Below are 10433 nucleotides of genomic sequence, written 5' to 3'. Positions count from 1 at the left end.
AGGACTGCCTGGGAAAATGGGAGGGGTTCCCCATGAAACCTTTCCATAGAGCAAAACAGCGTCAGAGCTAGGAATGGGGGGGTCAGGGCAGACACCAGAAAAAACACACACACAACGGGCAAACAATACCGGCAGTGTGCTGAGGGAAAGGGAGACCCATGAATTGGGAGTTTGATAAGGATTTTCTCCCGCGCGCACCCGCTCTCTCAACAGCCCCTTCAGTTTTCCTGGCACCCCCCTCCTTCCCCTTGCCTACTTGCTTGTTTGGGCCTCAAACAGTGCGCTGCCTTTGTTCGGGATACAGGTGAACGGCCATCATGTGATTCACGCACACGCGCGCGCGCACATAAAAAGGTTTTTCAGAGCGCCCAGCTCGCCTCAGACCCGAGGACGGGAGAGGAGACCTGGGCTGGGAGCAGCAGGGAGAGCACCCATGGAGGTGGGCGCATGGGGTATGTGGGTCTTGGGGTCAGGGTGGGGGTCCGGGGGTCTTGTTCTTCCAACCTTCTGTGGGCATGGGTTGACATCTGGTGTGGAGTAGAGAGGGGCTGCCGAAGCTGAGCACTCATCCCTCCCCAGCTTCCATGTGGCGTGAGCATCCTCACTGGCATCCTCGCTAAGAGTGAGGCTTGCTGGTCCCACTGTGGATGGAGGGGAGAGGCAGGTGGTGAGGAAGAGGAGGGTGGAACTCAGAGGATGGAGAGTGGAAGATGGAGGATGGGGAATGGAGGATGGAAGGTGGGTGGAGGGTGGAGAATGGAAGATGAAGGGTAGAGAGTGAAAGATGGAGGATGGAGAATGGAGAATGAAGGGTGGAAGATGGAGGATGGAGAATGGAAGGTGTAGGGTGAAGGATGGAGGGAAACCTCCTGCTGTAAATATGTGTCTTCAGCCCCTTGAGGTCATGCTATCAGGATCTAAATGTATTTACTCTCTCCCCTCAGTCAGGAGGGAGAAAGAAAGGAGAGAAGGACCAGAAAATCCAATGGTGGGAAGGTAGGGGATGTGGGGGATGGTTGGCACCTGCTGGAAATCTCCATGCCCCAGCCAGAAATAGTGTGTCCAGCCTCTTCAATGAGCACTGCACATCCCCTTTGATGTGGAAGTGTCATGAGGCCCTCTCACACCTCATCACCATGACCATGAAATAGATGGGAAGTGACATGGCTCAGTCCTGAGGTGAAAGTGGAAAGAGGAAGGCATGAGAACAGGAGAAAATGGCAAGGTTTCAACCGGTTACTCTTCTAATTCAAAGGTTGCCTGAGTGTGATGCTCAAGAGAAAAGTAGAGAGGAGCAAAGACAGAGGCTAACATTTCATGATGATGCTCAGAAAATATATGGGTCTGTGGCTGGCCTCACTCGTGAGACATCATGGGACTTGATTTATGGCAGCCTGGATGAGATCAGGACCTTATGTTTGCTGGGGCTCCAAAGGCCAGCCTCATCTCTGCCACTTCCTTGTGCCTCACTCTCAAATGCCTCCCTGACCTAATGTCACCAAGCAAATAGTGTGAAGGTAGCTTTGAAGGCCTTTCCATAAACAGGAGAAGCAGAGGGACCCCATATCCCATGCTTCATGATGCTGCAGCAGTTGTGATTTTCTGTTGCAGGGGACAAAGGAGTATGAAAGCCACCCTGAATTTGATCAACCACCGTCACCAGCACGAACAAAAAGTCCTTCAGTTCGCTTTGTGCCATAAGAGTCTTCACAACTGGGAACTGGGCATGGGAACCATAGCTGGGCTCTGGTCTTCATCACACCTCATCAATTTTGGCTGAAGCTCCCAATACTGATCTTAGACCTTCCCATGTGACTCTTGGCTCTCGCCATCAGGAGACTCAGTGAGGCAGCCCAAAGAGGAAGGAAATGGCATGGGTCATGCAGAAAAATCAGAGAGCTGACTGCAACCCATTCTGGGTTTGGCAGCACTGCACCAGGAGGCGCATCCATGTGGCTGCAAGACAGTTTGCTGTGTTCCCCATTGCTGGGGAACCAAAGGAACATGGAGTTGATAATTGCATGGTGGGCTTGTTTTTTTGCTTCTTAGATCCAGTGTCCTGGGTGGTGGCTGCCTTCCTCCATAGTTACTGACAAGGAGTGGGTGATGCCAATGGCATGTGGCCCTGTCTTTCATCACCCCAAGATGAGAATTCTAGGGAAGCTTGGAGCTGCAGGAATCCTCTTGGAAAGCAGAAAGGGCAAGCACCTCAGAGCATTGCAAATATACCAGGCAGCTCCTGGTCCAACATCTGATCCAATTCTTCATGAACATGGGGAGAATTGGTAATGGTAACGCTATGCAAGTCCTTATTGTCCCTTGGACAATTTCCTGCATTACCAGGGCCTGGAAAGATCAAAGAGTAGCAAGGCCTGGCAGGTCTGTCAGCTACCTGCTTTGATGGGTGGCAGACTATTAACCCCCTCACCTCCTAACCAAGAGGCCAGGTGTAATTCCAAAAAGCAAATCCTAAAAAACAAGTATTGAAGGAATAAGGAGATGGGGGAGAAAAAATTGTTTTCTTAGGTAGAGTCTTCCATGTTCAACGTGATACAATGGAGGGAACCGAGTGCTCTGTGACTGCGTGACCAAGGAGGGATGCCGGGGGGGGAGAAGAAAGGAAATGAGTACTCCTAAATACGTGTGGGCAGAATGACCAGAAAAGGAGACTCTCTCAAGGAATCCTTTGGTTGTAACAGTGCTGGGTGACCCCTTTGGACTCATACAGTGGAGGCCAAGGTAGCTCTGGGAGGACTTTCAGCTCCAACAACCCAGTGGCAGCAGGGAAGCTCCTGGGGAGACGGGGGAAGGGTTAAATCAGGAAGGCTTCAGCCCGCTGCCTTGGCCCCTGTAATTCCTCCAGAGAGTAGGACTGGGAGAACAAGGAGCCCATTCTGTTCGCAGGAATTAATAGCAAGGAGTCATCTGGGGTGTCATTCAAGCCCTGATCAGCTCCCAGAGGAATGTGAGGGAGAGCGAGCGAAGGAGCACGGCCCCAGGCCGAGGCACCAAAGCCAGGGCAGGAGCATTTGGGCTGGTAACCAGAGCTACCAGCCGGCATTTGAGTGGCGGGACCCCAACCTTTGCATCCCCTCTGCCCCCTGAGCCCATACAAAGGGCTCCCACCAGCTCCTAGCTTGGGGACTGGTTTCCAGTTCTTTTGTCCCTTGTTCCCCATCCATTTCACGAGAAGGAAGATGTCTCAGCCCACCAGCACCATTGTATCCCCTGCACCATGCCATGAGACCATCAGAAGTGGTTTTGTCTTTGCAAACAAGCTTGGCCAGAAGGAGCCCATAAGCACATCTAGGGATGTGGGTAGTTCAGGGGACTGTAGAGTTCAGAGCTTTGCCACCACATCATTTCTCCCAAAGTGACCATTGTCACTGCAACAAAAGACCAAGCCTGCAAATTAGCACGTCCATGTTACATTATTTTGCTCCGCAGTCACAAAGTGAGGCTTGAAAGCACTGCGTGGTGACCGTGCAGCATTGCCTGTGATGCAAACCTGCTTCCACAAGGCAAGGAGAGATTTTGGCCACCTCTATCCTGGCCTGGAAAGGGAATCTCAAGGTGGCCAACCTGCCGCTTCTCTGCCTGGCTGCACTGCAAGTTCACACCTGCTGGCACAAGGTTTCCCAAGGCTCCAATGACACACCCAGGTTGGCAGGGCCACCATAGGGCTGATGGGATCTGCAGGGCAATCCTTCAGACCAGTCCTAGGCAGGACTAAATATCAGTACAGCTCCCCAGCATGGCACTGAGCACATGTTGGGTAAAAGATGACCCACGTAGAATGGAACAGAGCTGCACCGGAGTGCACAAGTTGCTTTTATTGGCACACAGCTGGTAGCCAAAATGCATCCCACTAAAGCTTTCCTTCCTTCCCATGTGCCTCAGGTTGCTGTGAAAACGGATTTAAGTAATAGCTCAGCATCTCAGCATCCTACAGGAGATGTGCGGTGCCTCTGGGATGGACTTCTCTGCCCCCTCTCCATTCCCTGTGCCACCACCGCCACAATAAGGACCCCTTGTCGTAGAGGGGTTAATAAATGATGCAAGAAAGGAGCCCTTTAATGCACAGTGACCTCTGGCCTTTCATAAATCACAGTGTTGGGCTGCGAGTGCGCGGGGGGCACAAGGCAGTGAGGGGAGAGGATGGGAGGGGGTCCATGCAGCTGCGCCACGGAGTTGACATTGTTCCCACCATCACTAAAGTGCAACAAATCCCTCTATTGTGTTCCTGGTTTATCTGGTTCCTCTTGTTTATTAGCAGAGGTTGTTTGGCGCTGGCTCCAGCCCTGGGCGGGTGGAAAGAGTGTTGGCACGCACCAGAGGAGGGGAGGGAGGGAGTGGGGGGGACCGGGACGGGAGGACGAGAGCAGCTCATCAATGGCTGTATTGTCCCATCTTTTTTGTTGCTCCTGTAATGATATGTTCGAAAAAAAGGGGATTAAATTAAAAAAAAAAAAAAAAAAAAAAAAAAAAAAAAAAAAAAAAGAGAGAAATAGAGGGGGAGGCGGGGGGAGACGAGAGACGGAAAAAAAAAAAAAAAGCAAACTGCACAGAAAGACGGGGTAGGAATGGCCGGTCTGGTCTCGCAGCGGATGCTGCTGCAGCTGGGGAGGATGGGTCGGGACGGAGCCGCGACGGGGCCGCTCTCTGCCTTTATGCTGCTTATTCACGTCAGGAGCCATCAGCCCCAGTGCCCACCCTTGCCAACTCTATTCATTGGGGTTTTGGGGGTGAGGGAAGCAGGAGGAGGACTGTTCTCCGCATTCCTCGAGATTGAACCTGCTTTTGTCACCCTGACTAAACTAGATCGCAAAACCACTGCAGCCACCACTGCAGCTTTGCTCATCTTCGCTTTGCTTGTTGCTACCTGTGGAAATGAGCTGATGCAAACATTGCTGAGAAGTACACAGTGAAAACTCCACTGTAAACAGCTATACTGAAGTGAGGGAAATATATTCAGATGAGTGAAATTTTTCCTGGGGTGCTCGAGGATGAGTTTAGTTCATCTCAGGTTTTATTCCAACCACAGTGACATTGTTTGAGTGAGACATCTCTACCACATTTCTGCTCCAATGATTCACAGAATCATTTTGGTTGGAAAAGACCTCTAAGATCACCTGGTCCAACCTTCAGCCCACCCCCACCATGCCCACTGACCATGTCCTCAGTGCCACATCCACACAGTTCTGGAACACCTCCAGGGACGGTGACTGCACCACCTCCCTGGGCAGCCTGTGCTGCTGCAGCACCGCTCTTTTGGAAAAGCAATTTTCCCTAATACCCAGCCTGAACCTCCCCCAATGCAACGTGAGGCCATTAACTCTCACCCTATCATTGTTACCTGGGAGAAGAGGCCACAGCCTCCTTTCAGGTCATTGTAAAGAGTGATGAGGTCTCCCCTGATCTCCTCTTCTCCAGACTGAACATCCCCAGTTCCCTCAGCTGCTCCCCATCAGACTCGTGCTCCAGACCCCTCACAGCTCTGCTGCCCTTGTCTGGACACACTCCAGGGCCTCCATGTCTTTCTGGTAGTGAGGGGCCCCAGCTGAACAAAGCACTCGAGGTGCAACCTCACCAGAGCACAGAGGGATGATCACCTCCCCACTCCTGCTGGCTGAACTACTTCTCAGACAAGCCAGAATGCCACTGGCCTTCTTGGCCACCTGGGCACACTGCTGGATCAGCCGGCTGTCAAACAACACCTCCAGATCCTTTCCCTCCACTCAGCATTCCAGCCAATTCTGTCCCAAGCCTGTAGAGATGCAAGGGGTTGTGATCAAAGTACAGGACCTGGAACTTGGTCTTGTTGAAGCTCACACAGTCTCACACAGTTGGCTTCAGCCCATCAATCCAGTCTGCCCAGATCCCTCTGTAGGGCCATCCTACACTCAGATAGATGAACATTTCCTCCCAGTGTGGTGTCATCTGCAAACTTACTGAGGGGGCACTTAATGCCCTCATCCATATCATCAACTTAGATATTGATGATCCACCATCCTAGAGGTGTCACCTATGGGAATGCTGACCCAGGCATGAGCTGGAGCTCTGCTGTGTGGGGCTCTCAGCATCTCAGAGAGGTGCAAGGGGATCCAAGTCACAACACTATTTTCCCATGCCCAGGTTTGAGCACCATCCAAGCATCCTGGGCTGATGAAACCTTGACTTCCTTCAACTCTGTCTGCCACAGCACGATTACCACTAATGAAATCTCTACCAGGAAAGCTGGGTGAATAATGGAAGCTCTGGTTCAGAAGATGAGATGAAAAAAATATAGACAAATCACTGTGGTTGAATCAAGAAAGCCTTTTTTATTATTATTATTAAGTAGCATAAGTCAGAGATTGAAACATTCTACTGAAATTGAAACAGCATGCTTTATTTTGTGGTTATTATCTTGTATTTGACCTCTTATCTTTCAATCTGGGTCAAGATAATGCCAGTTTGAAATGAAAAGTCAGAAATTCTCTTTCAAAACATCCATTCATAACATTTTGGCATTTGGAAAACAGAATAATTCAGAAAGACCATCTTGAAGTGAAATGTTTTGATATTTTAAATATCCCCCTCCCACTCCTGCTGTCCAGCTAAAACTGCTGGTTGAATTAGAACTGGGTCTGCATCTTTCATTCCCCTGAAATCCTCATTCTTGGCAAACTGTTCGCCACTAAGCTCTTGTCACCCCCACCTTCGGATGACGCCACATCCCCTGGGAAGCGTTAGGGTCTCCACAAAGTGCTGAGCTGTGTCTGGATTCGTGGTGTCCCCTGGTCCCATTTTGCTGCAAACGATGTGGGGACCAGTGGCAGGCCTGCCATCGAGCTGTGCCATTCACTCCCTGCACATCACGAGGCCCGGTGCTGACACAACTGTAGCTTTGTGGTCTTAAGAACTAAGGCCATTACTCATGTAACTGGAGAAGAGGAGGCTCTGGGGAGACCTTATAACTTTCTACAGTGACCTGAAAGGTGGTTGTAGCAAACTGGGGGTCAGCCTCTTCTCCCAGGTAACAGCGATAGGATGAGAGGACACAAGTGCCATCAGGAGAAGTTCTTGTTGAATATTAAGAACAATTTCCTCTCCATAAGAGCAGTGCTGAAGGCAGAGGCTGCCCAGGGAGGTGGTGCAGTCACCGTCCCTGGAGGTGTTCCAGAGCCATGTGGATGTGGCACTGAGGGACGTGGTCAGTGGGCATGGTGGGGGTGGGCTGTCAAGTTGAACTGTATGACCTCAGAGGTCTTTTCCAAACTTAATGATTCTGTGATCCTATTTTGATATCGCTCTTCTTCTATGTATACAGCAAGTGAGCCATCCCAATGGCCATGCAGAGATGAGCCAAGTATGGTGTAAGGATTGTAGAGTTGTCATCAGCTTCCCTAGCACTCATTTCAATAACATTTCAGCTCCTTACCTCCTCCTCTGCTCATCTCACTCTTCCGCCCCTGCTAAGTCCAATCCGCTTCTCCATTACAGGAATCCTCCTCAGACCCAGTGCTGTCTTCCACCAGTCAAATGCTGTACATATCCAGTATGTACCACCATGGGATAACACAGTGTCATCTGAATGAGCTTCATGTACCCTCTCTCTTGAGTGAATAATTCCAACCAACAGCTGGTATCATTTATGTTCACATAGTAAATCCAAGCCTGCCTGCCTGAGCCTTCCTCCAGTCCAGTGGGAGAAGATTTGTAGGACTTCTGGATTACCAACTTGAAGAGTGGGTCACACAACAGATGCTCCCAAGAGCATTCAGTGGGTAGCAATGAGAAATTACCAGACTACCTCCAGACTGTGCTTGCAAAGCACTGTAGTTTGCAGCAGGGAGAACTTCTCCTTCCATATGGATAATGGAAGAGCAAGTAAGTTTTCATCACAGACATGAAGAGGAAACCTTCAGCCCAGAAAGAGTGAGAGACCTTCCTTGGACATTTAGTTCTCAACTATGCTGGCAGTGGGCCTGACTGGTTTCGGCGGCACCCCTTCAGGCAGGGACAGGACTGTCACAGTCTGAGCTCACTCCAGTTTCTTTGTCTCTCTGGTGCTATTCCCACAGAGCATGCCTCACTTTTTCAAAGATTTGATCCCATTCACAAGTCTTCTGTTGCTCTCCAAAGAGAAAACAGACAGCAGACTCCTTTGAGAGCTTAGAAATTCTCTAGGGAATCTGGGTACCCAAGTGAACACATCCTAAACTTTAGAAGATGCGGTTATTGATAGATGCTGCCTGGAGAAATCCAGTATGCTCATGATTCTGAGTCCATAGAACTGTCAGAGCTTCTAGTTGTTGGGAAAATCACTCCAAACCAAGGGAAGTTCAGGGAATTCACTTGTCTACCAGCAAGGGTATGTGAATTTCTAATTGAGTGCCAGCATTGGAATAGAAATTCACAGCAAGCCCAGACCAGGTCTGGGTATATTTGGGACATTTTACAGCCAAGTGTCAGTCTAGAAGCACTCCAGAGAGGAATGTAAGCCCCACACCTCCATGGTGAGTTGCACCCTGCGTGTTTTTCTCAGAAGAGAAGGATACTCATCCAGTCGCCCCCAGGACACACAAGGTGGTGACAAGAGGAGCATGGCACTGGCACAGAGCATCCCAGCCCAGATGGCACAGCTGAACCTGCTGAGGGTCAGGGAGCCCCGACACTGCTGGCTGTTTCTGTCTCATGTCTCCCTTCCTCTCCAGCCTCATGGGGACTCTCCCCTGGCCACCAACGTGGCCCCTCCATTGGGATACCCTCACTCGCTTGTGCCTCAATTGAAGCATGAGAATTTCTCCCTTGTTTGTACAATCATCTTGCTTTCCCCCCTCCCCAGCCATCAGAATCCTCCTTCCCTGCCTCCCTCCTCCTCCTTCCCGCTGCCTCCCCCTTCTCTCCCTGGAACTTCCCTGCAGCTGCAGAGCTGGCCAGACAATCGGGTGTTTTAGAGAAATACATTTTTGGGCTAATTTGCCATGCATAAGTGTTTCTCTTACCCTTTAAAGGCAGGGAACAAAGAGTACATTCTCCACAAGCTCTGCCCTGTTGTGAGCAGCCCTGCAGCTGTACAGCGCTGTGCTACCCTCCGCTCTCCTGCTCCACTCTCTGCTCGCTCTGTAAGGCGGTGGGGCTCTGCTTCTCCCCGGGACCACGCTGTCTCCTATCCATCACTGCACATTTCTTCCTGTGTTCTTTTAAAAAGCAGAGCCCAAACAATTTGGGGGGGGGGGGAGAGATTTGATAGCACTGTCACTCCACACAGACTGATTTGTCAGAATATCCAGGTACCACTGAGACATTGGCTAAGACATTTGCCGAAATTATTTGGAAATAGTCTGAATTTTCTTTTATTTGGGGCTCAATCCTTCAAGTTAAATATTAATTTTATCCCTTGATTGGGAACACTGTGGCAGTGCATTGCACATGCCTATAATAGACTATACCGAATTTTGCACTGTTGAGGATCTCTAGACAGTGGAAAAAACCCACGCGCTGGGTTTTCACATCCTCACTCCAAACACTCGTGGTCATCCCTGGTTGAGGAATTTTCCTTTTTACAGATAGAATGTTGAGCAATGAATGGATTTGACCTGGTGGATCAGCTTGGTGTTCTGGTGTGTACTGGTCGTAAGTGTGCAAGGCTGAGGGAGGAGGAGATGGCCTGGAGCAACTGGACACTGAGGAACTAAAGGGTTTTGTCAGCCTCTGGGGGATCCTGATTCAGCACTTGGTAAATAATCTGCTTCCTATCCATGGAAGGCTGGTCCAGAAAATGGCTTCCCAGTGAAGCAACTCTCCCCATTTCATCAGAACTATACACAGACAAACTATTCCCATCAGCTCACCCCAACCCATCATAAAAATTCACAATGCATCCAAAACTGGTCCTATTTTCAGCACCAAATTCAACACTGCCTCCAGCAGCTAACCTAGCCAAGTCTAACCTACCCACACCCTGCCTGTCACAAGATGCCACCTCAAACCTACATCTGTCTTGTGCTCAGTCCACATAAGCATAACTCAACTAGATCAAACCCAGTGTAAATCTGCCTAAGTCAGCCATACACAGGCCATTCTGGCCAAATTCAAGTCACACTCCGTTGGGGATCTAACTTGTCCAATTGCACAGGAGGTCTAACCTAATAAGTATTTGAACAAGAATGTATCTGCTGCAAGGCAACGGTCAGTTCTGAGACAGTTTAAAAGTGTTTTCATTCAGAAATGTCTAGATTTTATGCGAAGTACGAAGGTTTTAAGTGCTCCAGCTTGTTGCACTTCTACTCAAACGGGAAGGGAAGGGAAAAAGGGAAAGGAAGGGAAGGGAAGGGAAGGGAAGGGAAGGGAAGGGAAGGGAAGGGAAGGGAAGGGAAGGGAAGGGAAGGGAAGGGAAGGGAAGGGAAGGGAAGGGAAGGGAAGGGAAGGGAAGGGAAGGGAAGGGA

At 50.1% G+C, this 10433-nt stretch overlaps 1 long non-coding RNA gene across 1 annotated transcript; it reads left to right on the top strand.

The window, feature by feature from the left end:
- Nucleotides 1-274: 274 nt before the first annotated feature.
- Nucleotides 275-4077, top strand: LOC122190266. Its single transcript, XR_006182100.1, has 2 exons — nt 275-439; nt 1612-4077. It is a non-coding gene; the product is annotated as an uncharacterized LOC122190266 (long non-coding RNA).
- The last annotated feature ends 6356 nt before the right edge of the window (nt 4078-10433 follow it).

The sequence above is a fragment of the Lagopus leucura genome, unplaced genomic scaffold, assembly GCF_019238085.1.
Source record: "Lagopus leucura isolate 7727_CA_CO unplaced genomic scaffold, USGS_WTPT01 Super-Scaffold_100159, whole genome shotgun sequence".
NCBI classification, from domain to species: Eukaryota; Metazoa; Chordata; class Aves; order Galliformes; family Phasianidae; genus Lagopus; species Lagopus leucura.
This window is presented reverse-complemented; position numbering and strand designations above follow the sequence as displayed.